Source organism: Camelus ferus, chromosome 14 (assembly GCF_009834535.1).
Source record: "Camelus ferus isolate YT-003-E chromosome 14, BCGSAC_Cfer_1.0, whole genome shotgun sequence".
In the NCBI taxonomy this organism is placed as follows: domain Eukaryota; kingdom Metazoa; phylum Chordata; class Mammalia; order Artiodactyla; family Camelidae; genus Camelus; species Camelus ferus.
In genome coordinates this window covers 26,700,550-26,727,580 of record NC_045709.1, presented here as the reverse complement: position 1 = coordinate 26,727,580, position 27,031 = coordinate 26,700,550, and the positions used below count along the sequence as shown (strand labels likewise).

General features: G+C 50.8%; 1 protein-coding gene and 1 long non-coding RNA gene across 3 annotated transcripts in view; one reads left to right on the top strand and one right to left on the bottom strand.

Annotated features, from left to right (window-relative positions):
* The window catches only part of COL4A2 (collagen type IV alpha 2 chain), a 162,411-nt gene that overhangs the window by 64,941 nt on the left and 70,439 nt on the right, over window positions 1-27,031 (top strand).
* On the bottom strand, window positions 21,826-23,398 carry LOC116668628. 2 transcript variants are annotated; one of them, XR_004325858.1, is made up of 3 exons: window positions 22,725-23,398; window positions 22,252-22,437; window positions 21,826-22,143 (listed from the first exon to the last, which is right to left on the bottom strand). It is a non-coding gene; the product is annotated as an uncharacterized LOC116668628 (long non-coding RNA). The 2 variants fall into 2 exon arrangements; XR_004325857.1 differs by lacking the exon at window positions 22,725-23,398 and having other exon boundaries at window positions 22,252-22,582.

The following is a 27,031-nucleotide window of genomic DNA, read 5'->3' as shown; positions in this document are numbered from 1 at the left end:
CGGCCCATCAAAGCCGCCGGGGGACCTCCCCCGCTGGCTCCCCCGCGCTTGTGAATGGGATAACGCACTGGACGGCGCCTGGCCCCGTCTGTAGTGGTCCCTGCGCGACCCGTGCGAGGGGACCCACGTGAGTGGGGACCGCGCAGAGGGCAGTTCGCAGTCTCGTGCGGCCGCGGCAGGGCTTCTCACCGGGGACACTGGGCGGTGTCTGGAGCCGTTTTCGGTTGTCAAAACTCGGGAGAGGTGTTCCTGGCATCTGGTGGATGGAGACCAGGGATGCTTCTAAACGGCCCGCGACGCAGAGGGCAGCCGCGCAGCACAGAACTACGCGGCCCGAACTGTCGCAGGCCTTGGAGGAGAAGGGCCCCGCTCTGGGAAGCCCCAGAAATTGCCTCCTCCTCCTCCTCCTCCTCCCTCCCGGGGCGCTCCCAAATCCAAGTCTGCAGGAGCCGCAGCCGCGAGGCGCACAGACTGCGGAGCCAGGGCCTCGGGTTCGGACGCTGGCGCCTCTGGCTCCTCGCCTGACACCCGGCACGTGGCTCTCATCTCCGCGGTGCCGCGGGGGCGCGTCTCCGGCCGGAGGACGCTGCGCGCGGAGGGCGGGCCCGGGATGCGCGCCCAGGGGGCGTGGCCCAGCTCCCGTTCGCGCTGCGCAGTCGCCTCGCCTGCCCGGCGGCAGCTCGCGGCCACCTGTGCGCTCGTCCTCCGGTGTCTGCAGGCCTTCCCCTCGCCGGCCAGCCTGCCCTTCTCAGGGGCCTGCCGGTCCTCCTGTCAGTCTTCCCGGCCCATCCAGCTCCACATCACGCCTTCCCACACCTGTGTTTGTGCGAAGTGAAGCGAGATCTCACTAAAGAGAAAATCATTCACGTCTGAACACTGTCGGCCGAGACTCACATTCAAAAAATGCTCATTAACCCAAACGAGCCTCTTTAAACATGGATTTTGAAAGAAATATTTCCGGGTGCTTTTGCTTTGAGGATTGGGTAGAACAGATCATTTTTTACTATTTAGGTCTTTTGTTTTTCCAACAGCACGGGCATCATGTGTTAGCATTCTTTCTCATTTTATAGAGGAGATCCTTTGTACTTTTTTTTTTTTGAACTATAGTTGATTTACAATGTTGTGTTAGTTTCTCCTGTACAGCATCGTGATTTAGTTATACATATATATTTATTCTTTTTCATATTCTTATCCAATATAGTTTATTATAAGGTATTGAATATAGTTCCCTGCCCTGTACAGTAGGAGCTTGTTGTTTATCTATTTTATATATAGTCATTTATATCTGCTAATCCCAAATTCCTAATTCATCCTCCCCCACCTTTCCCCTTTGGTAATAACCGTAAGTTGTTTTCTGTGTCTGTGAGGCTCTTTCTGTTTTGTAAATAAGTTCGTTTGTATCATTTTTTAGATTCCACATATAAGTGATATATTTGTCTTTGTCTGACTTACTTCACTTAGTATGAAAATCTCTAAGTCCATCCATGTTGCTGCAAATAGCATTATTTCATTCTTTTTATGACTGAGTAATACTCCATTTGTGTGTGTGTGTGTGTGTGTGTGTGTGTGTGTGTGTGTGTGTACCCACACCACATCTTTATCCATTTATCCATTGACGGGCACTTAGGTTGCTTCCATGTCTTGGCTATTGTAAATAGTGCTGCTGTGAACACTGGGGTGCAGATATCTTTTCGAATTAGACTTTTCTCAGAATATTTGCCCAGGAGCAGGACTGCTGGATCATGTGGTAATTCTGTTTTCAGCTTAAGGAACCTCCATACTATCCTCCATAATGGCTGCACCAATTTACATTCCTACCAACAGTGTAGGAGGGCTCCCTTTTTGAGGAGATCCTTTTTAAAGGGAACTTTTTCCATGCCTTTGCCTAATCCAAAGAGATTAGAGTCATTTTCCTACACAGTTTAGATATTTTAATCAAATATTAAATGCTTAGTGTTAATATTTTAAGTGTGCTCCTGTTTGTACATGAGCTAACTCGCACCTGACGTTAGAAGTAAGACACTTACACACACGTGCACATACACACTGTTAATCTTTAAATGTTAGGATTTTTACCATCAATGTTCAGACAAGAAAAGAGAGGCCTTGGGGCTTGTGGAAGAGCCCACAGCCTCTGGTCCACGTGTCTTATCTCAAACCCAGCACTCTTAACATCCCCTTCTCCTCGAAGCCCCCACCCCCGAAGAAGGAAACCAACCCCTGCCTGACTCATGTAAACACCTGAGTAACCATGGATTCTTTAGCAAAATTGGGTACTTTTCAAAATTAAACAGTCATTTCTATGGGGAAATAAGCAATTGTGAAGTCAATTCATCAAGGGCCACGAGCTGTCAACCCCTGTGTTGTCTTCCTGCCAAGCAAGTCCCACCCACCCCTGAACACCTGACAGGACTCCGCTTCCAGGGCAGCTCAGAAAATGCGTCTCAGATCATCGGCGGCTTCTTAATCCACTGGGGATTTGCATCTAGGAATCCTCCTATTTGTCCAAAGGTCAGTCCCTGGGCCCAGCCAGGGCTGGAACCTGGAATCTGCCTCACCCCTCATCAGCTGTGTGGTGTCGACACACAGACAGCCTCTGAGCGCTCATTTGTGAATCAGAGATGATGAGAGCATGTTGACGAAGCGGAGGGAGAAAGGAGACGAGGTGTGTGGTGCACGTAGCCCAGGGCCTAGCTCCTCACCATCAGTGACTGATTATTATTATTATTTTTATTTCCAGCCTGAAGTTTGATAATATCACTTCTTCTGCTAATCCAGGTTTTTTCCTAGGGACCTGATGCCATTCCTTGATTATTAGCTATTTCAGAGGGACAGATTTGCACCAGAACCACAGTGTTTGTTCCTGCTGAATTCTTCTTGGCTGCCTTATATAATACCCATCTCAATTGTGCATCTGTGTCCTGCTGTTGGACAACTGTGCTGCTAAGCTCAGGAAGCAGAAGCAGGGTAGCTGGTCTGAAAGGGTTTGCAGGCATCAAATCACGTGCAGAGGGAGAAAACCCCTCTACCCATCACTAAAGCCTCTCTGTACTGCAGACGTCCTCAAACAAAGCAGTTTTGGTACGATAGCATATTTGAGGGCCATTGTTCTCAAAAACAGCTGCACGGTGCTGAAGCATCCTTGCTGATTAGCCAAATGGAATTGATTCTTTCCACAGCACATTTTAAAAGACTTAAGGGGGAAAAAACGAGACTTGGAGTTTTCATAGAACAATGTGCACCCGTCTTCCTCCCACGTCCCCAGAGAGAAATATGTGAATCACAACACTGCAAACGAGTCAAGTAAGAAAACAGGTGCTACACAGTGAACAGTATGAATCATCTTTTTCCTTAGATACTGGACAAATACAGCAGCATTTGCTTATGGTAACTGTGGGTGCACCCCATCTATGATGCCATCCAAAGTAAATACTGTGTTACACAGAGTAAGCAAAATCAAGGAATCTACTAAACATCACCTTAACAAGTTAATGTTTTAACATTAAACTTTAACAGTGTAACTCTTAAATAGCATTTTTAAAAATAAATGAGTTCCTTAAATTGATACAATTATAAGAGAAGGACTATGAGGAGAAGGAATCAACCACAATAATGAAACATCCCCCTTGCAGTCCTGCCTTCAGGAGCCGCAGCTGCTTATTTTAATGGGCGAATAATTTATTATATTTCCCAAGCAATCTTTCTGAAAGGGGTCAAAAATAGTTGCCCACTGTCCCTATTTAAAATGTATCCTTTGAATAGCAGAAAAACACATGACCTGTAGATTATTTTCTTAAAGATTCATTCTCAGTCAGTGATAATAGATTTCTGTTTATATTAACCTCAAAAAACAGGGTTCGGAATGAGATTGAGTGGCTGTTTCATGGAGAGTTATGGATATCATTGTTTTAAATAGGTACTTAAAATTCCACCAAAGACTTTATCTAATTATGACCAGAAGATTCTGGGAGAGAATTGAATCAACTAGATCTTGAAAACATCACTCTTGATGCATCACATTTTTTTAAAAAAAAAAAAAAAAAAAGGAAAAGAAAAGAAAGACCTTTGTTTTGTTTTTTTTTTTAAATATTTGCTCCAACTTGGGGGAATCGTCCTGTACTCCCAGGGTCCACGCTAGGCTGCTGGCCTTCTCCCGCCATGGAAGACACTGTCAGAACAAGATCCAGAAAAAACAAATGTGAAACTCACTATTGTCTTGCTGCTTGATGTTATTAGCCATACACACTGTTTACAGTACTCAGGGGGACCGCAGGAAGAGGACTGCTGTGTCTGAGTTTTGGAAACTAGTATTGGACCAGGCTTACCCTCTAAGAGTGTAGGGGTCAGAAGTCAATTATATTTTCATTTGATAAATGTTCATATGCTGCAGTGTAATTATGGCTTTTGAGGACTGCATTTATAGGTTTATGTCAGGTCAAGAATAGATTTTTTTTGGTGGGAATGCAAATTAGTGCAGCTACTATGGAGAACAATATGGAGGTTCCTTAAAAACTAAAAATAGAGCTACCCTATGATCCAGCAATCCCATTCCTGGGCATATATCCAGAAAAGATGAAAACTCTAATTCAAAAAGATACATGCTTCCCAATGTTCACAGCAGCACAATAGCCCAGATATGGAAGCAACCTAAGTGTCCATGAACAGATGACTGGATAAAGAAGATGTGGTATATATATATATACAATGGAATATTACTCAGCTGTAAAAAAAGAATGAAATAATGCCATTTGCAGCAACATGAATAGACCTACAGATTTTCACACAAAGTGAAGTAAGCCAGACAGAGAACGACAAATATCATAACACATCACTTATATGTAGAATCTTTTTGAAAATGATACAGATGAACTTATTTACAAAACAGAAAGAGACTCATAGATAGAAAACAAACTTACGGTTACCAAAGGGGAAAGGCGGGGGAGGGATAAATTTGGAATTTCAGATTAACATATACATGATGCTGTATATAAAATAGATAAAAAACGAGGGCGTGCTGTAGAGCACAGGGAACTATATGCAATATCTTGTAATAAACTATTATGGGAAAGAATCTGAAAAAGAACACACATGCACACATACATATACACGTGTATAACTGAATCACTTTTCTGTACATTTGAAACATTGTAAATCAACTATACTTCAATTTAGAAAATAGATATTTTTCCTTTTGACTTTTCAGATTGTACGAGGCTTTATAGACATAAACCTGGAAGTTAAAGGGGAAACTTATCAGGGATAATTTTATTTCAGCACTTGTCAAGCCACACCACATTCAGACTCATGCACGTGGTCCCTAAGACAGGGGAGCCAGTAGGATGGGACAGGACCCTGGGGGAGGCAATGAGTCGCACCTGCCCCAGACTCCAAAGACGGGGAGTCCATGCCTTTCGTTGTGATCCCAGGAGTGGCAGTGTGTTGGCACTGGCGGCCCACTCTGGTGAGAAGGAATTCATGTACAAGGGGCAGAGGTGCCCTGCAAGCAGACGTTAGGGGCAGATTACTCGGATCACAGAGGCACAGAGAGGAGAGAGGAGGGGGGCCGTCTCCAGAGATACCGGACCTTGACAGCTCACCTGCTCTTAATGACTTAGGGGATTCGGACACCTTACTAAGACCGGGGAAAGGCTGGGGTGAGCTCTAAAACCCTCTTGGGGCCCCCGATTCTCTGACTCGGTGTGTACCGGCCCCTCCCTTGTCCTGGGGGAGTTTAACCAGCAACTGCAACCCCAGACAGCCTCCCCCTCGCTCTCAGGTGGGCAGCTCAGGCCTCACTCTACAGTGGACAAGCCCCACCCCCACCCCCCGAGGGACTGAGATATGTGTGCAGGTGAGAACAGGGTAACAGTCACTTTGTAAGAAGAAAAATGCCTGCGTGTTTCCTCGTGTAAAGCATGGTGCCGTGGAAACAGGTGGGTTCTGGAGGTAAACTGCACTCAGATGCAAGCTTCGTCATTTCCCGCCTTGTGATCTGGGCACATTCCTGACTATCTCGGAGCCCTTCTTCATCTGTAAACATGGAAATTAAGATGCTTACCTCATGGATTTGAAGTGGAGGTTAGAAATGAAATTCTCGAGGCAACTGACAGCCGTCTGGGGTGGCTAAGTGTCATAGTAATTCTTCACCCCTTTATCCAGCCTACAAACCTAAACAGAGCAAAGGGCACTCCAGTAAAAAGGCTGAGTGAGCTGCTTCCACCCCAGGAGACCCCACCCCGGGGCAGATGGAGAACAGAGCAGCCAGCAGATGCACCTAAATGATTATAAAAGGATGCAATAAACACTACCCACACGGGCCTCCCACATCAGGAGCTTTTAGATAGGCATGTATTGAAAGCAGCCCAAAGTTGGACGTGAAGTGAGTAAATCCTTATCCAGAAAACTCACTTAAATGGACCATCTCAATACCAGCACATAGCAGGTGCCTCAGCATAGACAGGATTTTTAAAACATCAGAATTCAACCTCCTTGATGGTCAAAAACTGCTGTAGGTCTTGAGAACTGGATGGTAAGCCCATCTACCGAGAGAAACTGCCACGCACTGGCAGCTTCAGCGTGCTCGGCCTGGCTGTTCCTCGATCTGGAAGCTCCTGAAACGTGTGGGAACCCGAACCCTTCCAGGGAAGCCGGGTGCTGGCCAAACTTGCCACCTGTCCCCCGGCAGTCCCACCCTGGCCTCAGGGGTGCCACTGAGCTGGAAAGGGACTTGGGGCCAACGGCCCAGATAGAGCCCGGCACCTGTTTCTAAGAATAGAAGGCTTCCAGGATTTCGATTCTGTTTTTTCTGAGCATCTCAGCCCCTGAGACTCAGAGGCAAGGAGCGGAGCCAAATAAGTGAGCTCGTGGTGCTGATGTCACCATCTGCTCTTTTAAGGCTCAGTTCTGCCGCTTCCCCCTCCCCAGCCGGGCCTTTGAAAGCAGAGCGCGCGGCTGTGCAGGCGGGGCCCCCACGCTGGTGTCCGCAGCCCTGGACCTGCCCCCTGCTCAGGCCGGACCCAGTTCAGGACCGGCTGTGGTGATCAGTGAGCAGTGCTTTCTAGCGCTGAGAGCGTGTTTTCCCACAGTTCAAGCACGTGAGCCTTGGGGGTGCTGTTGGAGTTTCCGTGTTGATTGCATGACCAAGAGTAGCCTTTGGGGTGTCTCTGGGTGGTGACCCTGTGAAGGAGGCCTCACGGCACAGCCCGTAGAGCAAAACACCAAGAACAGTCAAGGGAGCCTCAGAGGCAGGTCCTCTAAGTCTGACTTGAGTAGAATTCCTCAGAGGGACCCGAGGAGGCCAAGCAGACGCTGTGAGGGAAGATTTACATGCAACGTGAGACCCAGAGCAGGACTGAGCAACAGGTGTGTCACCAGGGAACCTCCTGGAACAAAGCGGGAGCCTGGGGCCCCCGCCCAGACAGAGGGGGGGCGGCGCTGGCGAGCTTTCCAGGCGTCCCGCGCGCCGGGCGTGGCCGGTGCCCCAGACACTACTTGAAAAGGGAAGGTTTCTGGGACTCCTGGCGCTGTGGCCTGTCCTCTGCCCAAAACCCAGCGTTTATTTTTACTCATTGAATGAGAACGAGCAGGAGCCCTGTGCTCCACCCGCGCCCCGCGGCTGCCGCATTTTTAGACCGGGAGCGAGATGAATGCTGTCGGAAGGAATGTGTTTATGGAAGAGGCAGCTTTCACCGCCGGAGAACCGGGCTTTTTGACTTTAAACATGGCATAAGGCTGCTGTACGGTGAGTCAGCCAAAAAAAAAAAAAATTGCCCTTCATGGAAATGAGGGTTTGATTGGCTCATGTATTGTAGTTTTTCTAGTGAGAGGCACAGACGGCTCTGACGTCAGAATGTGTGTGTGATAAGGGCGCGGCTCCGGCTTCAAAGGACTGCTGTCCGTGGCTTCTGGGGCCTCCCCCGTGGGTCCCTGTGCGTCTGTGGGGCGGCAGCTCTGAAACTACCCTCCCCCAACCCCTGTGTCCTGCCTGCTCTCGGCCTCGCCCTCACAGGTGCCCCCCGCCCGTGCTGGCCCTGTAACAGGGAGATTGCAGGGCTCCTGCCCGGATTTCTCATCTCCCCCTGTCTTTGAGCGGCAGCACCCTGGGCCCACCTTCCCCGTGTGTGTCAGCCGTCAGTGCTGAGCTGGTGCAGGCAGCGTGATTCTCCCAGCGTGGTCACAGCATCCCTGGCGACCAGCTTCTTCTTGAGGCCTGGTCCAGGCCATGCCTGAGAGGAGACGCACCAGCAGAGGCTGGGGCAGGGGGGCACAGAGCAGAAAGCAGGCTGTAGACGGGGTAGTGGGGCCGACCGCCATCACCACGGAAGGTTCAGTATAGAAGATCCTGTCACTTCTGCTTTCTGTGCAGCAGGTCACCCTTTGGGGGACATGCAACACCCTGAAAACACTATGAATCTTTAGCCTGAGTCCTGCCATATCTCTTGTACAAACACACACTCACACACTCATACAGATTCGCACATATACAGTTGGGAGTGAGTTCGCCCTTCATGGCTTAGTTGGAATCACAGAGAAGTGGGCCGTGACCATCAGAGCCACATCACGTGCCACTGATGTGAGCACCACCTGCCTGCGAGCCGGATCCCTCAGGGCATGTGTCCCACTAGTGTCCCCCGGACCCCTGTCTCAGGGAAGATGATGGAAGTAGCGAGGACCACAGACCCTTCTTCTCGGAGTGTGGACATCTCCCAGGGCATCGGGGGCAATTCTCCGAGATTTGAGTTCCCAGAGCGAAACCCGACCCGGGCACAGGCTTCTGCCCTGGGTTCTCCTCCATGGTCCAGAACCTTCCATTCTGGCTGATGGAGGGAAATGGGGCTAGCCACCCTGGGTTACACAGCCACCCTTGTTTTAGTATGGTGACTTTTCCCAAACATTTCTAAAGCAAAAAACTTTAAATTCCTCACTTCTTATTTGACTCTTAAAAATCAATATTTAATAAATACATGTTAGTCAACTATACCATATACTTGGCCAAACCAACTCAGTTTTATTAAATGCCCATCTAACTAGCTCTGGGGCAATTTGGAAAAAAAATAAATGGAAGGCTTTGTTTTACAGTCTCATTCATTTATTCACAAAGTGCATACTGAGTGTATACTAAGCTCCACATGCCCCAGTGCAAGGCCGCCAGCATTGTAAGACACAGCCTCCCCACTGGCATTCGTGGTGACCTTGAACTCAGGGGGAGTCCCAGGATGATGTCCATGGAGGTGGGCAGCACCCCTTAGCTCCACAGGCTCCCCAAGTTTCCCTGTTGGCCCGGCACCTTCGAGCCCACACTCGGACCCTGTGGGTGAGACCACAGAGGGGACATGTTACACTCACCCTCCCACCGCAGGTGACAGGCAGAACCCGGCCCAGACTCACGTTCACAGACTGACGCTCGGTTAAGTCACGTTTCACTACTTTTGTGTCAGGGTTTCCCCTTTGCCACTTTTTAAATCCGTGGTTAAACCCAGCAGCATTTATTCCATAGGGCAGTAGGAAGCCAGGCTTTAGGGACTGGAAAGTCCATTCTCATGCCCTTTGACTCCTTGATGTTAATTCCAAATGACACATTCTCAGGATGCTTCTGCCAGAGGCAGCCTATATGGGATATATTCTCAGGGCTGGGCCTGAGAAACACGGGGCAGACTGCTGTTCGACTTGAGTGAGTAATCCCCCTTGCCGAAGGACTGTGGTCGAAGAGTCCCCGTTCCCATGTGACCCTGAACATTTGGAGTTATTACCAAATTCGAATTACGCTCTCATTTTTTAATACTGAAGTCTGTTTTCTTAAGCGGAAGCTACTTCATTTGTATCCAGCAGTATCTTTTCAAACTGTTTATTCAGTTATTTGGGTCAGAAGTGAATTACGAACTCACCAACTTAAGTAAGAAACTGTGGGGTCAAGACTTCTTTTTATGGTACTTCCTAATTCACAAAAAAAAAAAAAATAGTATTCTTTTTTATTAGTGCTTTGGGAGTTTTGTTATTTTTGTTCTGAGAAGCCTGCTGGAGCCTGGCTTCCAGGACGCTGGCTAGGCTGCCCCGAGCTCCATGAGCGTCAGACTTGGGCATTAAGGAAATAGCTGTAGTGCCAACAGGGCAGCCGAGAGCCCCTTCTCCCGCCGCACAGGGCTGCGACTTTGGGCAACAAAAGGACCAGAAGCCTCTGTTTCCAAATCAGCAAAATGGGGACAATCAGAAACCTGACCAGTAGGAGTCCCCAGACCTGGTCGTTCTTGGGGTGACCTGCAGCTGTCACAGCACGATGTGCAGCGATGCGAACGGGCCATTGGGTTAAAAGGATATCCAGAGAACTGAAGTACTTATGAGGAAGGAACTGGCGCTACCGTAACTGGCCAGCTCGGAGGCCTGGAGCAAGTCCCTTGCTCCTGCCAGCCCAGGCTTCAGTTCTGCCACTGCAGTGGTGACACTGGCATGAGTGTTTGAGGGACATGCAGCAGCCTCCACTGTGCGCGGTGCTCCCACAGTGGTCGGTCTCACCGCCTCCACCGCGGCCCGCTCCGCTCAGCCCTGTGTTTGCAGGTGTGGGGTGTTCTTTTTGAACATAATAAAGTAGTGATTTGGGGGGTGGGGAGGGTGTAGCTCAAGTGGTAGAGCGTGTGCTTAGCAGGAACAAGGCCCTGGGTTCAATTCCGGTACCACCTCTAAAAATAAACAAATAAAATAAATTACCCACCCCTGCAAAAAGGGTGGGGGAATAAGAACAGAGAAAATAGACATTGAATAATAATAATTTAAAAATTTTTCATAAAAATAAAATGATGAAACAGTGATTTGGGGTGGGTTGGTTTTATGGCCATAAAAAAATCTAGATCTGAAAAGCATGTTAATAAAACTATGCTGAGAGAGAGGCCGAACAGCTTGTCAAGAGAGATTCACCATCAGAAACACATGAAGCAGCTAGTAGACCAACAAAAGGGGTCTTGCGCTGGCGTACAGAGGACTTCCAGCGTTGCGCCGGTCTCCGGCTCGCTGGCTCTCTCCGGCTTGCTCTGGAAGTCGCCTTTGCTACTTCTCAATGTTCTCCTTGAACTTCTTAGTCCCCCTTGGACATCTCATGTTGAGAGCGTCCTTGTGTGCGTTTCTTCTGGACCCTTCTCTCTCCTTGCCCCCACACATTCCAGTCCCGCCCAGGGTGATTGTGGAGGGAGGAGAAACAGACGCCTCAGTTTTCAACAGTGAATGACAGGTGAGGAACTCCAGGGTTGAGGTTCTAGAAAAACAAGAAGAGGTTAAAATCAATACTGAGAGTCAGGGTCGAGCATTGTGAGAGTTTAAGAGTGAAAAACAGAATCAGCAAGAAGACAAGGCAGCTCGTCAGAGGAAGAGCATTGAAGCCAGTTGGAAGAGCTCCTGCCGTTACTAGGTTCATCCCCCCTCTCCCCCCCCCCCCAAATGCCAAAGGAATGTGAGTAAATTCAAAGAACCGCACTGTCATTGGAAGACAAATGCGTCTGAGCGGGCTGTTCACCTGCCCGCTGTCAGGGGAAGGAAGGTTTCTGAAAGGAGTAAACCAGGACAAGGGCAGGACACGACGCTCGGATGAAACCGCGGGCGCGGGAGGGAAGAGGTCGCTGCAGGGCTCTTGAACCCGTCCCCAAGTGCGTGCGCTCAGCAAAAACTGCGTGTGATCCTCCACCCGGGCAAGCGCGGGGCAGCAGAGGGCCCTGCCCCGGGCCGAAAAAGACCATATTAGCACAAGGCCGTCTCCTTCCTGCTTCCTCGTGGGATGCCTGAGAACCTCCCGCTGGAGCCTGCTCCTCGCCTCTCCCCCTCTTATCTAGTTGTGGGCAAGAGTAATAATTGGATACTTCCTGCTCTGGAATCCATCTGGCCTTCTGTGGTATCCTCCATCCTTCCTCTTTCTTTCGCTATAAATTAAGTCCTAGAGCAAAGAAGGAGGGGACGACAGTTTAGTTCCCAGAAAGTGGCGCAGGGGAAGAGCTGTGCCGTCTGGACGTCCAGGAGGGGTGGGCAGACGGGGAACGCTCCGTGGCGTCTCACCCCCACCCCACCTCCTCGCGCAGAGTGAGGGGGAAAGACAGAACGAAGGCACTGAGGACTCCTCTTGGCCAGGAGAGAGAGCTCCCCAGGCGTGGGCGTCTGGGGGACGCTGGGGATGCCCGCCCTGGGCTGACCCATCTGGGAAGACGCACCCACTGCGGGGCCACAGCTTCCAAACCCCCTCGAGCTGCACGAGTTCATGACGAACGATGAATAAGGTTTGTCTTGTGAGATGCTCTTCCGTGCTGTAAAACTGAGCTTCTTAAATCTCTCTAACAAGCTCCTTGTAAAGAGCGAGTTAAAACCACCACCCAAGAGAGAAGGAAAGTTAAACCAGCAAACGGACTCCTTCACCGGCTTGGCTTCTTGATAACGACTGTCCCGTCCAAGAATAATTTCAAGAGCACAGAGGTTTAGAATGGCAGTACTAGGACGTGGACATGATGGTTACCGCTTCATGACTACAGTGCAGCACGACGTGAGCCCTACGGAAAGAAGAACGCTCTTCCTGTTGAAAGGCATCTCTGTTCTCTGGGTTTTAATGACTCGGCGTTCAGCTCTACTTTGTGCTGTCATTCTAGACAATTTCAAGAGAATCTCACTGTAAAGAACGTGTCAGGTCGACCTGTATTGTGTGGCTGAGACACAGTGAGCGTCAGATACCTTTTCCCAAAACCTTCCCTCCACACCTGCGTCCGGGGATATGAGGTCAACCAGACACAAACAGACATAGAGTATATGATTCCGCTGAGAGAAAACGTCTAGAACAGGCAAATCCTAGAAGCAGAGGTAGGTTAGGGGTTTCCGGGGGCCAGAGGAGGGGCAGCGGAGGCTTTCTGCTTAGTGAGCACAGACTTCAGTTTGGGGTCATGAAAGATTTTGAAAATAGACGTGGCGGTGATAGCTGTACGACATGAATATACCTAGTGCCACCCGAAGGTGCCCTTCACAGTGATCCAGAAAATAAAACTAAAATGGTCCAAAGGTAAACTTTATGTTTTATTTATTTTACTGTAATAAAAACAAAGTTTAAAAAGAAAGAAGAGACAAAATTAACACATCATAAATGAATTAGAGCACAGTTCACTGTGAAACAGGGAACACAGGCCTGAAGAACGGTAGACATTTCTTTCTGAAAGTCCGGGCTGATCATCACAGGGCAGCTGGGGCTGGGCCCGGGGTGACCCAAGTGCATGCCCAGGGGGGCTGTGTCACGAGCAGAGGGACCGTGGCGGGAGAGAGAGGAGCTGGCTTTGAAAGGAGGGGTTTAAATTCATGGTCAGGCTCCACGTGGGGCAGCAGGTGCCTGAGCATTTACCAGCATGGTGGAAACGGAGTTTGAAGGAAGCTGGTGTTAGCTGGTGTTCAGGGTTGAGGCGAGGTTGGGTGGCCGGCGATGAAGGGTGAAGTCAGGCACACACAGAAGAGTGGTCCAGGCCTGGGGAGCTGGGACCTGGATGGAGAGGGAGACGGGGAGGAGGCAGCTTACAAGGAGCCAAGATTGCCGGGTCGGGTTGGGTCGGGGAGTCAGGGAGGCAGAAGGAAGGTTCTGACGCACAGAAATCAGACTAGAGGAGCCGATGACCCAGTTGGGAACAGGCTGGTTTGAGCTCTGGACAAGGAGCAGGCAGGGAGGGCAGGGACGCCTGGAGCCTCGGGGAGGATGCCCAGGGCGGGCGTGGGAGAGACCAGCCTCCACCGCACGGCCGGGGGCCTAGCTCTTCCTTCATAGGTGCTTATGGGGACCTCGGGGTGTACCCACAGGCAGACAGGCGTGGCCAGGCCTCTGGGAGCCTGCGATCTCCAGGGAGCCAGGAACCAGTTGACGTGTTGTAAACTGCTAAGACCACGGTTGTGCCGAGAGGGAGCGGTGGTGACGCAAAGGGGGTGGGGTGAGAGATCTGTCGGGGGAACGAGGGTGGAAGAGGGGACTTTCCAGGCAGAGGCCCCTCTGAGGAGTGGATGGCGGGCAGGCCTGAGCCCGAGGGGCGAGGGGATCACGTCAGGCTTGGCCTTCCTCTGAGGAGTGAAGGCAGCCACTGCGTACTTCAGGCGCAAGGGCTCCAGGGCCAGATGGGCTTTTAAGAGGGTCGCCTCAGCAGTGAGGGTTGAGTGGGCTGGCCAGTGTGTGGTGGGCTGTCGTGCTCACACACACCTGGTGATGCTTCGTGTCCTGCGCGGTGAGTGTTTCCAGGTATTCATCACAGACCCAGTAGCCCACTTCCCAGTTGTGCTGACATGTCCGCTCTTAACACACTAACACAAGAACGTTCTCTGATGGGCAACTTAGTTCTCTGGCCAGAGTCCAATCTGCCACCCTCTCCTCCCTGCTCGCCAGCCCTCGGCCCCTTCCTCCAGGACTGCTGGGGACAGGCGCTCTCCTTCACGGGTCAGACGGTGAATCACTCATCACTGCCTGGCCCACTTAAGATGCAGCCATCACCGGATACGTGGAAGCGTCCCGCACCAGCATCCCGCCCGTCCGGCGGATGCGCGTTCCACAGCGGGCGGCCCCAGCCTCTCTCCACGACCACAACTTATCGACACAGATTTGGTTTTCAATTCATAACTGATCCTCAGACAAGTAAGAGAGAGCTCGTGGAATTCGCAGACACATGTCCAGTGGCCCCCAGCTTGTTGCCGGAAACTCACGGACAGATGGCCCTGTGCGGACGAGGGAGCCGGGCGCTCCCCACAGCAGCGACTTTCCCCAAAGCCCCTACATCTCCTCCACAGGTTTAGAAGCAGACGGTGGAGACGTGTCTTCCAGGGGAGCGGGATCTCCCATCAGTGACCCCCTCGGATGACAGTTAGACGTAGCCCATATCCCCCTTCAAAGCCCCCAGGAGCCCGGTGACTGTCCAACCGAACCAGCTGTCACTCAAGGGTTGGCAGAGTCCACATCTTCCTCTGAGCTCATTCAGTGAAGTCATCGCAGCTGCCACGCTGCACGGAAGAGAGAAGCCTTACAGCCACGATTCCCTTCACTGTGGACAGATGGTCGCTGTATGAAAGGCACGTGCCGTGTTTAGGTGTGGACGGAGTGGCAGGGACATTGCCACATGAGTGGCACTCGGTGATCTCTCCCCCCCACCCGTGTCTCTCTCTGCACCCCCGACCTTCACTTTGCAAAGTAAATAAGAATATGACACATTTCTCCTGTAATTTTTTACTTTTCCTTTTTAGACATGGTCGCTGTCAACTGACCAGAACACTTACTTTATAATTAAAAGTTTCCTTTTCCCCCCAACAAAATCTGTCACTGTTGATGCGTTTGACCCTAATCTTGCATTCCACTTGAGGGACGTGGAATAAAAAGCCCTAATGAAAATGAGACTCACGTGAGTGAAATGCACTCTGCTCCCCCCTCTATAATTTTACATCGACTTTATCTCTTTAGATAGATTTACAGAAAAATTATGCGGAAAGTACGGAGCGTTCCCATACCCCCTCTCCCACCTCCCACCCCAGCTGCTCCTCGTTAACATCTTTCATTAACGTGGTGCATTTCTTACAACTCGTGAACCAATATTGACTGCCCGTTGTTTTTTCAAATGGGAGCCTGTCGTCTGGGATTTGTGCGACTGAATAATGAGCTGGAGAGGGATTTTGGACAACCAGCTGGGTGCTTGTGAGAGCAGGGAAGTCTCTCTCACTCTAACTAAAGGGTCCAGCTGGTTCCCACACCAGCACATGCTCCCAGAGTCAGGGTGGACTCGCCCTCAGCTTCCCTGGGGGAACCCTGTGCTTGGACAGGAACGTCCAGCAAGAAGTTCTGTGGAATCGAATCATTTTATTTTCTGGAGAACATGCCTCCACGACTCCTTGGCTGGCTTTTAGCAAAATGTCAGACACACTGATTACCCATTTTTCAAGTTACTCATGATCTCCAAAAGATAAGGACAGAACATCTTGTAATTAAATTCCGTGACAGTCTAAAATGAAGCCATCCAGGATTTTATTAGAAGTGACTAGGTTGACCCTTTTTTATCCTATAAAGAAAGAATGAAAGGTAGCTTCCAATCCCTAAGACTAAAATAGAACCATGTCAATATTTAAAGAGTCGCAAATATTTTTAAACTGCTGAAGATGTCAACTTGTATCGCGGAGAGCATTTAGCGGGAAGGTCTGGTAACCACACAGATGTTCTGTGACTTTATTTTGTGTTTCAAACCAGAGCGTTGAATCCCCTGAAGCCTTGAGCCTGGACTTCTTCCTGCGAGCCCAGGTTCCAAGGACGTGACTAATCTGGGCTTGTTCGCAGCCCTACCATCCTTGGTCATAATGCAGCTCGGGGCCCGAGCAGGGCTGCCAGGACCGCAGCACGGTCCTGTTAATATTACAGGACAGTCAGAGACATTTTGGAAGCCTCCTCTGGCACACTGCTTACACGCCCCCGTTGATGTTTGTCTGAAGATAATTGTACAGCCAGTTTACTTGTAAGTGCGTCACAGGAGCCTTGGGCTCCTACTTAAAGGAGCTTCTGCCAAATGCAGCTTGAACAGGGAAGTGGTTTGTGCAGCCCCGGAACCGAGGAGCCCCCCACACACTCCCGACATCACAAGCCACCCCTCTGTCTCCTGGGCCTGTGTCCCTTTCATCTGAAGGGGGCGTCAGGTCGTTAGTATTTCTGGGCTTGATGAGGAAAAGACGAGCATTCCAGGAAAACTTATAAATGAATTTCTAGTTTCTCATTCCCACTCAGTGCTGGATACAGATTTTTCTATTAGGAAATTGTAGGACTTTTTGTTTAAGAGCATTGTGGGTGGCATATTTCATAACCTCAGAAAAGCGGATGTTCGGGGAGTCCATCAAAACTGGAGGCCAGAAGTGTTGGCTCTGAACAGGACTGCCACTTACAGAGTCCCATGGCCGCGGGAATGATGGATCACGTGAGCTGTGGCCGAAAGTGATAGAAATAATTACACCAACTCCAAGTGGATGAATGGCCCTTTGCTGCCGTGAAGGAGACTGAGTGGGTGGGTCCGGGGCAAGAGGAGGAATCAGCTCCGGGCCGGGGGCTGCGAGAAGACACTTAGAACACCGCTTCCACCCCGGGTGTTTGCATTCCTCTGTGTCTTTGTGTTATTTGAAATCCTGTGAAAAGATTCTCTAGAGTTGCATTTTATCAGCGCTCTGCTTTGAAAAGACGGGCTACTTCTGGCTGAAAGCAGGCATGTCAGACCCAAGGAAGAAGCTGTCTACCTGGGAAAATTCACAAGTCACTGCAGCTTCCTGCAAAGATGACCTCAAGTATTTTGAGGGCTTTGATGTTATTTTTAGAAAAATGCAAAAATCTGAATAAAAACTCAGTTTCTTTTTTTTTTTTTTTTTTTTTTTGCCTTTGCTTCCTCTTCCTTTTCTCATCCCCTCTCCTTCTTGGTTGTTTCCATGGCTGGTTTTTGTTTTTTGTGGGGTTTTTTTTTTCCTTTTTTTTTTTGCTATTTTTACATACTGCTTGGGAGGGAGTGGGGCACAGTGTGAAATATGTTTATTTACATGCAACTAAAAATAATGAAACGCATATCCAACGGCCTCTTGACTTCACAGCAGGAAATACAATCAGCGACAGATCAGAGATACAAGTTTGGGCTCATCCTTGCCTTTGAAGTTAACAAGGAAGTGCACATGGGCTTGACGGGGGACCCGCTCTGTCCACCCAGGGGCCGACCAGAGTCGGCAATCATCACCTTGTGAGTAGCTGTGAGACCACTAACCAAAGTAATTTAGATTGATTTTTTTTAAACTTCCCTTTGGGGGCCAAATCCATTTTTTAAAAAACAGATTCTTTTCCTTGAGTGCCTAACTGTATCCGTTTTGGTTCAATGAGCCCATTTTATCAAAAGGGACCCAGCACCCGTGCCAGGTGTCAGCTGTAAGAACCTTCTTCGCTGGCAGGAAAGCCCAGGGAGGGCGTGCGTCGTGTGCCCGGGGTACTGGTGGGGTTTGTGGAGGACGTTTGAGAAACAGCAGAAGGAAGGGGAGGGCAGTGAGAGGGGAGCAGTGACCACCGCAGCCTCGGTGTGGCCGCTGGGCTCCGGAGCCGTCCCGGAACCCCTCACGTCAGACACGGGAGCTGAGGCTCCCCACCTGCCCAGAGTCACGCAGCGAGGACATGGCAAAATCAGACAGGTGTCCTCCCCACACACCCTCCAACCTGCGTGGTGGAGAACGCGGTTGAGAAACACACTCATCAAATAATCAGAGAACCCACTAGCTGGTATATTAAAATAATCTTGCCGTTTGGGGCAGGATTGAACCGTCTCGTCTTGACTTGGTCCAGGAAGGAGGATGAGGCCGGCCCTTGCCCACAGTGGGTTTCAGAGGGGCTGCTTGCATGCAGTCCACCCCAGACCTCAAGTCGTGCAAATCTGACCCATTTTACCTCTTTTCCTTCCCACAAATTGACAAATAACAAGCATGTGGGAGGCAGCCCAGGTCTTGCAAAACCTCTCGTTCCCCAAGTGCGTATCATTCCCCAGGTGACGCAATCCACTTTTGTGAAATCGATGAAAATGTGGGAACTCTTCAAAAATGATTTAAATGTGGGAAGGTTTGCTGTGAAAATGTTTTAAAATGTAAATTCCCACACAGCTACTCTGGTTTATTTTAATCTGGCCCTGTTTGCGAGCCACGGTTCTCCTGGCAGGGATCTGAGCGAGCACCTGCTCCTCTCAGAGGGGAAAACATGCTGCCTCAAGGCCGAGAGGAGGCGGGATGTGAGCGGGGCTTGCTGCGGTCACGGCTTCTGCAGATTGATAATTGCACAAGCTCCTTCTGTAAGATGCTTGATTAAAATTCTTGATGACTTTAGTAACCGTCGCAAGGCTAAGAGAAGCTCATGTTCTTGAATCTGTTCTGTACTCACAATGTGAACAGTCACCATGTGCAGTAATCAGACAGATTCTCCAAAACACACAGCCAGCTGCATTTCTAAACTGTCATAAAGTCTGTGTGCTGGCCAGTCCTACAGCCGCCGTGACCAGCCGGCCGGGGTAGTAACCTCCACTCATCCATTCCTGTAGGGTGTGTTTGTGATGTCACCCTAATCTTTTCTAAAACCTTTGGAGACCGGTTCATGTAAGTAATAAAGTTGGGAAAGTTCATAGCAAATGAGAAACTGAGTAACATTTTTGGTGTTTTCTGAGCATTAATTCAGTTCCTGGCTCTTGAAACTTTGGTTGGATGGAACCTTTTGTTCCCCCCCCCCCCCAATATCATATAAGCTGAAATCAGGAGTCAAAGGTCAACTGTCATTAACTCAAAAGTTGGTTAAAACAACAACTACTGGGGGGAGGGTAGAGCTCAGTGGTGGAGCGCGTGCTTAGCATGCATGAGGTCCTGAGTTCAATCCCCAGCACTGCCACTGAAAAAAAAAAAATCACAGTAGGAAGAGTACCATTCCATAGGTATTCAGACGCGCACCAGGACTATCATGAGAGCACAGGAAATCCCAGTGTTTTAACATCCTTCACTAGCCTGGTGTCTGCGTCCTTGAGTGTGACCCTCATTTATCATTGTTTATATAAAACACACCACACAAAAAAAAAACAGGATGATTATCATTATGACTATTATTTTGCAAAGGGAGAAAAATGGCAGCAATTGAAACCTTCATTATACTATTTATAATCGAATAGATTAAAGAGAAAGTCCCAATTCTGCTTTAGTGAACAGGAGAGAAGAATGACTTGTTCAGCAAACAAAGTGTTTGAAGTGATGGGCCCGGGTTTCCACCGCCCTGCAGGAATAAACATTCAGATGCCCATATTTGGAGCTACTCATTAAAGCTTCATGAATTCAACACTTTGGCCAGCATTCCATTTTGTAAGTTTTGGCAGAGAACTATTTAAGAGGGGGAAAGAAAAAAACAGTCTCACAAATAAACTTACATTAAAAAAAAAAAAAGCAGCTGTAACTCTCGGGGCTTCCAGCGCCTCTTAGCAGAGCACATCTGCCGAGCTCCCTGAGTTCCTCTGAGGCCCCGAGGACACACCCACGTGCTTCCCGCTTGTCTCCTGACCGTCCAGTTGGCTTAGCAGGGCTCCGTTTTGCAATGGACTGTTCCATCCGACAGTTGTTCAGTTTTGCTACTTTGTTTATAAATTTCGTTATCCATTTGTTTATCCCACAGATATTCCATAGGTACTGATGGCCTGATGTCAGGCTGGGGGAGTGGGTGAGGGGAAAACAAAATGTTTACGGGTAGAAACCTTATTTAAACGAAAACCTAGTCTGTACTTGAATCCCTTGACTTTGCTCAAGGGAACAGAACCGCCTCACTGCAGCGTGGTCCGTGCGCTTCTCAGGGAATCGTGCAGTCACTGTGGTCACACAAAGTACAGTGTGCGTCGCACAAATCTCACGGAGGTGTTTGCCACGGAAACTCCAGGGAGCCCAATGTGATGTGTTTAGAGGAGACAATGGGGTTTTGTTTGTCTGTTTGCCTGCCCATGGGAACTAAAACAAATGAGACTTATTTTTTAAAAGCTTCTTCAAAGTTCGTGTTTTGTTGTAGGAAACCGTTCAGCTCTGTTACTTCCTAAACTGGACTTGGTCAGGCTCAGCTCGGACAGACCAAGGCAGTTCACTCGGTTTCATACCCGTTTATATGCTGAAGGATTCTCTTGGTCTAAAAGGTCTTCAGCTGTGTCTCTGAATTAGTTACTGTTCAAGGTGAAAAAGTATCAGGTAAACATATAATAATGGTGTGTTTCAATTTCTCTTATTTAAGTTTATTGCCTTTTTAAGGTAAATTTTCTGGGTCATTGCAGCTCATTGGATCCCAACATACATTGGAAGATTCTGCTCTTCCTGAAAAATGTGGAACTTGTAAAAATCTGTATATTTTGATCATTCCTTTATTCAACAAACACGCTGCCACCCACAGTGTTCAGGAGACCGTGGTTTGGGTTGGAGGTGCAGGTCTGAATGTGGCATGGCGGCCACCCCGCCAGCAGGCATTGCCCAGCAGAGGCCGAAAGTCCGTCTCCCAGAGACGCCCTGGAGCGCTGACGTCTAGGGGGCAGCTGCCTCACAGGGCGGGCCCTTGGGATGGGCTCACCTGGGCAGGTGTGTGCAGTAAGGTCAGGGCCGCGGGGTGGGCGTCTGAGGCAGCACCGTTTAAGGAGCCAAGGAAGGAGCCCAGAAAAGAGGATGGGGAGCCCCAGCAGAGGGGCGGGGACCCGTCACTCCCAGGGGTGTCTGCGGCATCAGACATCCCAGGAGGAAGGGTGAAGTCCAGACCACTTTTTAAGCCACGGGTTGAGAAGAGAAAGGGGGACTGGGTCAGAGCCGGCAGGAGATGTTGGCTGGAGGAATTATAAAATCCCTGTAAAATCCAAACACAGCAGATTATCTCTGAGCTCAAAGAAGTGGATTGTGGTTGGAAAATGGTCTTCGCTCAGAGGACCAGCAGGGAATGAGCCCCGGCCGACGCCCTAGCGGCGCTGGGGGAGGGTGGCCGGTGGTGCAGACTCTCTTGAGGGCCGGGCCCTGTGGACGCCTGGGGTTTCACGTCTGTGTCCCAGAAATGCCCGCCGGACAGTGCCGGATGGGGCCGGCCCCCGTCCTAGGAGGGCACGGGACTTTACCGGGGACCTTCCACTTGGACGAGACTGCGGGCAGGAGGCCCCGAGGCCGGGCAGGCACTCAGAGAGGGGCCGCCGTCCAGCCTCACGCCTGCTTCTCTCCCTGCCGGCCGCCGGGCGCCCTGTTGGGTGCAGGTGGCCCCTGTGGCTGTGGAAGTTCTCAAGTCCCAGCTGAGTCATTTATAGACCATTTGAAGTCACCTCGTTTTTCCCCCTGGTTTTTTATTTCTGGAGTTTTTTTAAAGGGGAGAGAGCTGGGGGCCTTTGGTGTCCACGCCAATCAGCGTTTTGGCAGAGAACTTCCCAGAAGCAAGCCGGGGTCGCCGGCACCTTGGTGGCCGGGGCAGGGCTTGGGGGAAGCTGAAGGCAGCTACAGGAACGGCAGCTGCTGGTCGCTGGGAGTCACTTTCTCACAAACCACCTGTACGAGGGGAAGCCACGCCGAGTGCAGGGCTCAGGCCTCTGTTCCCGCGTCTTTCCTGGCACATCAGAGCCAAGCTTCCAGGAACGTGCTCCTGCTCTGTGTGACAAAGAGGGACATTTGGGGAAAACAAGTCACTGCCATACTGAGCAGCAGTAAATCCATGACCGCATTAACCATGAATCCCAGGTGTAAACCAGTCAGTACCTTGTCCTTCGTGACCAGCGTGTTTCTGAAATCAGAGCTACGTGAGGGGCCTGCAGGTGCAGGGACACCATCACTGCAGACACCAGCCTGCAAGGCGCCCGTCTGGGCCCCGCTGGGACCACGGGCCCTGCAGTACGGAGGGAGAGGACTGTCTGGACGCAGAAGGCCTTCCCCGTGGCCGGGCACCTATGCAGAGAGAAATGGCCCAGCTCCCACCTGTGTGCCTGCTGCCCCGGGGCCCGGCGTTCAAATAGGACGAGTCCAGAGGGCCACAGTGGTGATGGAGAGCAAGGTAGCCACACACACACACACACACACACACACACACACACACACATCTTGCAGAGGCGTCCAGGGAGGGGCTTTCTGGGGCTGCACCCCACTGAGAGGCTGACCTCCTTGTCTGAGACAGCGCACCCACGCTGGGCTGTTCCAGCACCCAGGGGAGGCAGGAACGCCCAGGGCAATCATACCTACGCTCGGCTTGCACTCGCTCGCTCTCCGCAGGTGCCCCATCTGTGACGTGGGCCCCGGGCGCCTTCGCCCGCCCCACACGGTGCTCTCAGTGGGACCTCGCTGCACAGGAGGCATATCGGGGACGAGCTCACAGCCCTGGAAAGGCCATGTCTTCAGTGCTTCCTTCCACTTGGTGGTGAAACCGCCCTTTTCTTTTCCTTCAACAAATGCCGCTGAGAAGACCGAACGTTCTGGAGGCTGTGCTGGCCCCGGCCATGAGAGCAGCGCAGTGGCTGAGTCACTTCTCTGGAATGGCTGTTAATGTCATCTGGTTTCCTCTCGCCCAGGACCCCGGGTCTCATGTCTGGACAAATGAGCCATCCATTATCTTCCCACCAGACTGAAAAGAGATCAGTTTCTCGGGGTTGTTGTTCTGTTTTTAACTGCGGATGTGTGTTCAGTGTCCGTCCGAATAATCACTGTAAACCGGGGCGCCTTGGGAGGGAAGTCCGGGATGTCCCGATAGCCATCTGCAGAGTCACCCATGGAGGGGCACCGCGCCTGCCGTCGGGATGCAGCGCTGGCGGGGGCCGGACCCGCCAGCCCCCGCACCCTGCGTGGTGCAGGGAAGTGGCCATCACGTGGCTCTGACTGGCCAGTATCTCCAGAACGTCCCCCAGTGCCCTGGGTATTATTGTTCCTATAATGTCTTTGCAAAACTGCTTTGTGGATCAATTTCCAAAGTGTTAGTTACTTTTAAAGATGTAAGTAAGGAAGGCTGAATTTTTATCTGGCTTTCCTGTCTGCCGTTTAACCTTCCCCAAAGTCAAACTTCAGGGCAGAGCAGACTGTGAGGAGTGAGCGACCTTGCACGCCACGCCAGCTGCTCCCCCGCTGACTGGGCACGTGGCTTTGTCCGGGCTGTTCAGGGCTTATAGTCCTCGTGTTCAAAGCAAGGCTGGATCTTTCTCTAGAGCTGAGTTGTTCCCGACGCTGTGATTTAATGTGTCCATAATCAGATATGTGTGAGGCACCTTCAGGTGGTCTGGCCTCCTGAGAGCGCGTCTCGCCTCGACACGAATACAACCCCTGTCACATGTGGACCGCCAGCCCCACGTGGCTAAGGGGCATGGATGTCCCCATCACCGTGTGACTTACGGGCTTCTGGCCCCGGTGCTAACACCTCAGCCAGCCCTCTCACACCCTTCCACCCCTGAGCCCCATCTCCGCGTCCTCAGCCGTTTCCTTCGGCACCACTCAGAGAACCCTGTCTTCTTACACTTATTCTAGGAAACGCTAACATCCTCTGCCTTGTGACGTCTCTCCCGACATCACGTTAGAAGTCACTTCTGTACCCGTCTACTTTGTTCACAGCCCAATAGCTGCTGGTTTGGACATCTCCCCCGTCCCCCCACCCGGGGGTCCGGGCACCATCAGAGGGGGCGGGCGGCTTGCACTACCCCCAGTCTCCTGTCTCAGGTCCTGTCGGAGGCGAGAGCCTCTGAGCCACGACGGCCCCGCCGGCCCTGAACCTGTTTTCCCAGGCAGTGTACCCTTGATTTTCTAACAGTGTCCCTGTACCTGGAAGCTTATTCTCTCAAAACTGCTAGCTAAACCCTTTGTTCAGGACATGCTTAAGGATTTGATCTTTTTACCATTCAGGAATGGTCAGATCTTTCCAACAGTCTCCGTTTGACACGAGTCTTCATGAAGCCAGAGCGACACGTTGGAGATGCGTGTCGTTGTCCCCTGAGAGTTTTGAGAGCTGGGAGTTGCAGCCTGCAGCCCCCGCACCTTCCTGGCATACCTTTTGGCCAGAGTTGCTAAAAAGTAACAGAATTGCCTTGTTTGAGTTTCACCTTCTGTTTCTGGCCTCGGTCACTCGAGCAGGAGGGGGGATTAATGAGCCGTGAAATGGCCCCAGTTGAGCAGCATGGGGTTAAAGCAGAGAAGCAGGGTTTTAGATAATCACTGTGGGGCTGCAGTTGGCTCGGTTTTGCATAGGTTCCCATTAACCCCAGGCACACACCTGTTTATTTTGTGGTCATTTTGTCCATCTGCTTTGGGCTTGGTTATAGCTTCATGAAGATCAGTAAAAAGATACACTCAGGGTCCACACTCATATCCAAGACTCGAGGGAGGTTCAGGTGTGCGATGACAACAACTTCTGGAATGTTCTGAAAAGCTAGGTAGGAAGCCCCTCCCCTCCAAGCCAGCTGAGGGACCCCTGCCACCCTGAGCCTCTGTTCCCCCACTGATAAAACCGACATAAGAACAGCGCCGCCCTCACCGAGGTGTTGTGGGGGCTGAATCAGTTACCCGCTGGAAGGTGCTCCCAACAGTAAGTGCTCTGGTCTGGGGGTGTTATAACCGAGTCACACGCAGGGTCCAAACCCTGTCTCTTGGCCCTCTGCACTGGGTCTGGCTCCTACAGGCCCTCGAATAGCTGTCTATAACGTAGATATTTAGATACACAGTCCTTTGAGCAAGTCAGAAAGGAAGGGAACTGCAAGACAGTTCGCTGCTGATTAGCTCAGTGCCCTGTGAAAAGAAAACCAGGACTTGATAAGCTCTTAGACACCCTTGGAATTCTGCAGTCAAAATTGTCATCAGAATTTCCCCCATGGGCGGTTAGCCTCCATGACAAATGCAGAAAATGTCCCCTGGTCCATTCCAGGGGTTGGGGGGGGGGTCATTCTAACCCAAAACAATCCCAAAATCTTGCACTTTGCAAAACTGTCTGAGGCCGAGTGGGGTGGGTCCTCGTCCCAAAGAGCACAACTGGCTGCCACCTAGTGTTGGCCACCAGAACTGCAGGCAGTCCTCCGCCCCGGGGGCATCCAAGGTACTAAGGAGGCGTCTCTTGATATGAAGTTAAAATTTGATTTTAAAGGAAGGCTTTCCACGCTTACTGAAGGTCTTCTAAGCGTGGAAAACCTTCCTTTTACGGCCTGGCAAAGACCCACATGGGTACTTTTTCTCCATAACCTTTAACCCTCCTGAGTCACAGCAGGTGCACTGACCGTGGTCCTCAGAGAAGTGAGGCTCAAATGTTATCAGGACCCGGCCCCCAAGGAGGGAGTTCTGCATTCCAAACCCCTGGCCTCGCTTCCTGTCTCCAGCTCGGCTGGGGATGTCTCATTTATCTGTCTGACCCTGAGCGCTTTTTCCAAGGGGCCAGGCGCTGCCACAGTCTGGGTGGTCCGCCTCTATGGCCCCATTGCAGAGGCCTGGAAGGCGCTCCCCCGACAGTGCAGGCGGGTACAGCCAGACCGTCCGGGAGCACCGACACTCAGACATCCCACGGATCTGGTGCAGAGAGCGGACAGGAGCTGAGGTTGTGGGGACATACTGTGACATGTGAAGGTGACTTAAGGAATTGGGGGTGGGGGTGGGCAGAACAAGAGGGCAATGGTCCCTCCACAGTATTACCCAGCACAGCTCTGCTTTGGAGGGGCTTCAGAAGTCATGGATTCATTCTTATGGTCTGAAAAATGGTCTGAACACAGAAGACCCTGGTCTTTGGCTCCATTGTGGGAGGAACTTGCATTTTGTTGTCGGACAGAGCTGGGGGTTGCAGAGCCCTGAGTCACTCACAAAACAGATGGTCGTGAGCCCAGGGAGAGCTGTGGGAGGAGCAATTTGGCGAGCCCCTGGTCTAGGTTGGGGTCAGGAAAATGTCCTTACGGAAGCTTGAACCACAGCCTCGGGAGCCCTGAGAGTCAGCAGGCCGTGAGGACAGGCATATGCAAAGGCCCTGAGGTATGAGAGGCCTGGCCCAGTGCCTGGAGCCTGGTCAGCCTGGAGCAGAGAGACAGCAGGGAGACCCCGGAGCGAGGGCGGAGGTGAAGCTGTGAGGGCTTTCAGGAGGAGGGCCGGCAGAGCCGCAGAAGGGGCTGCACCTCCCCAAGCGGCTCCCTCACTTGTCCCGTGTGAGAGACCTGGCTGTGCATGGAAGCGGCTGGGGGAGCCGGCTCCCAGGCCCCTCCCCTTCCCACCCCAAAACTGCTAGACAGAAGTTCCTTTTTTTATTGAAGTTGATATACAATGTTGTGTTAGTTTCTGGTGTACAGCAAAGTGATTCAGTTTATATATATATATGCATATTCTTTTTCCTATTCTTTTCCATTGTGATTTATTATAGAATATTGAGTACAGGTCCCTGTGCTGCACACTAGGACCTTATTGTTTATCCATTTTATATATAATAGTTTATATCTGCAAATCCCAAACTCCTAACTTATCCTCCCCCACCTTTTCCCCTTTGGTGACCATTAGTTTGTTTTCTATGTCTGTGTGTCCGTTTCTGTTTCAGAAATAAGTT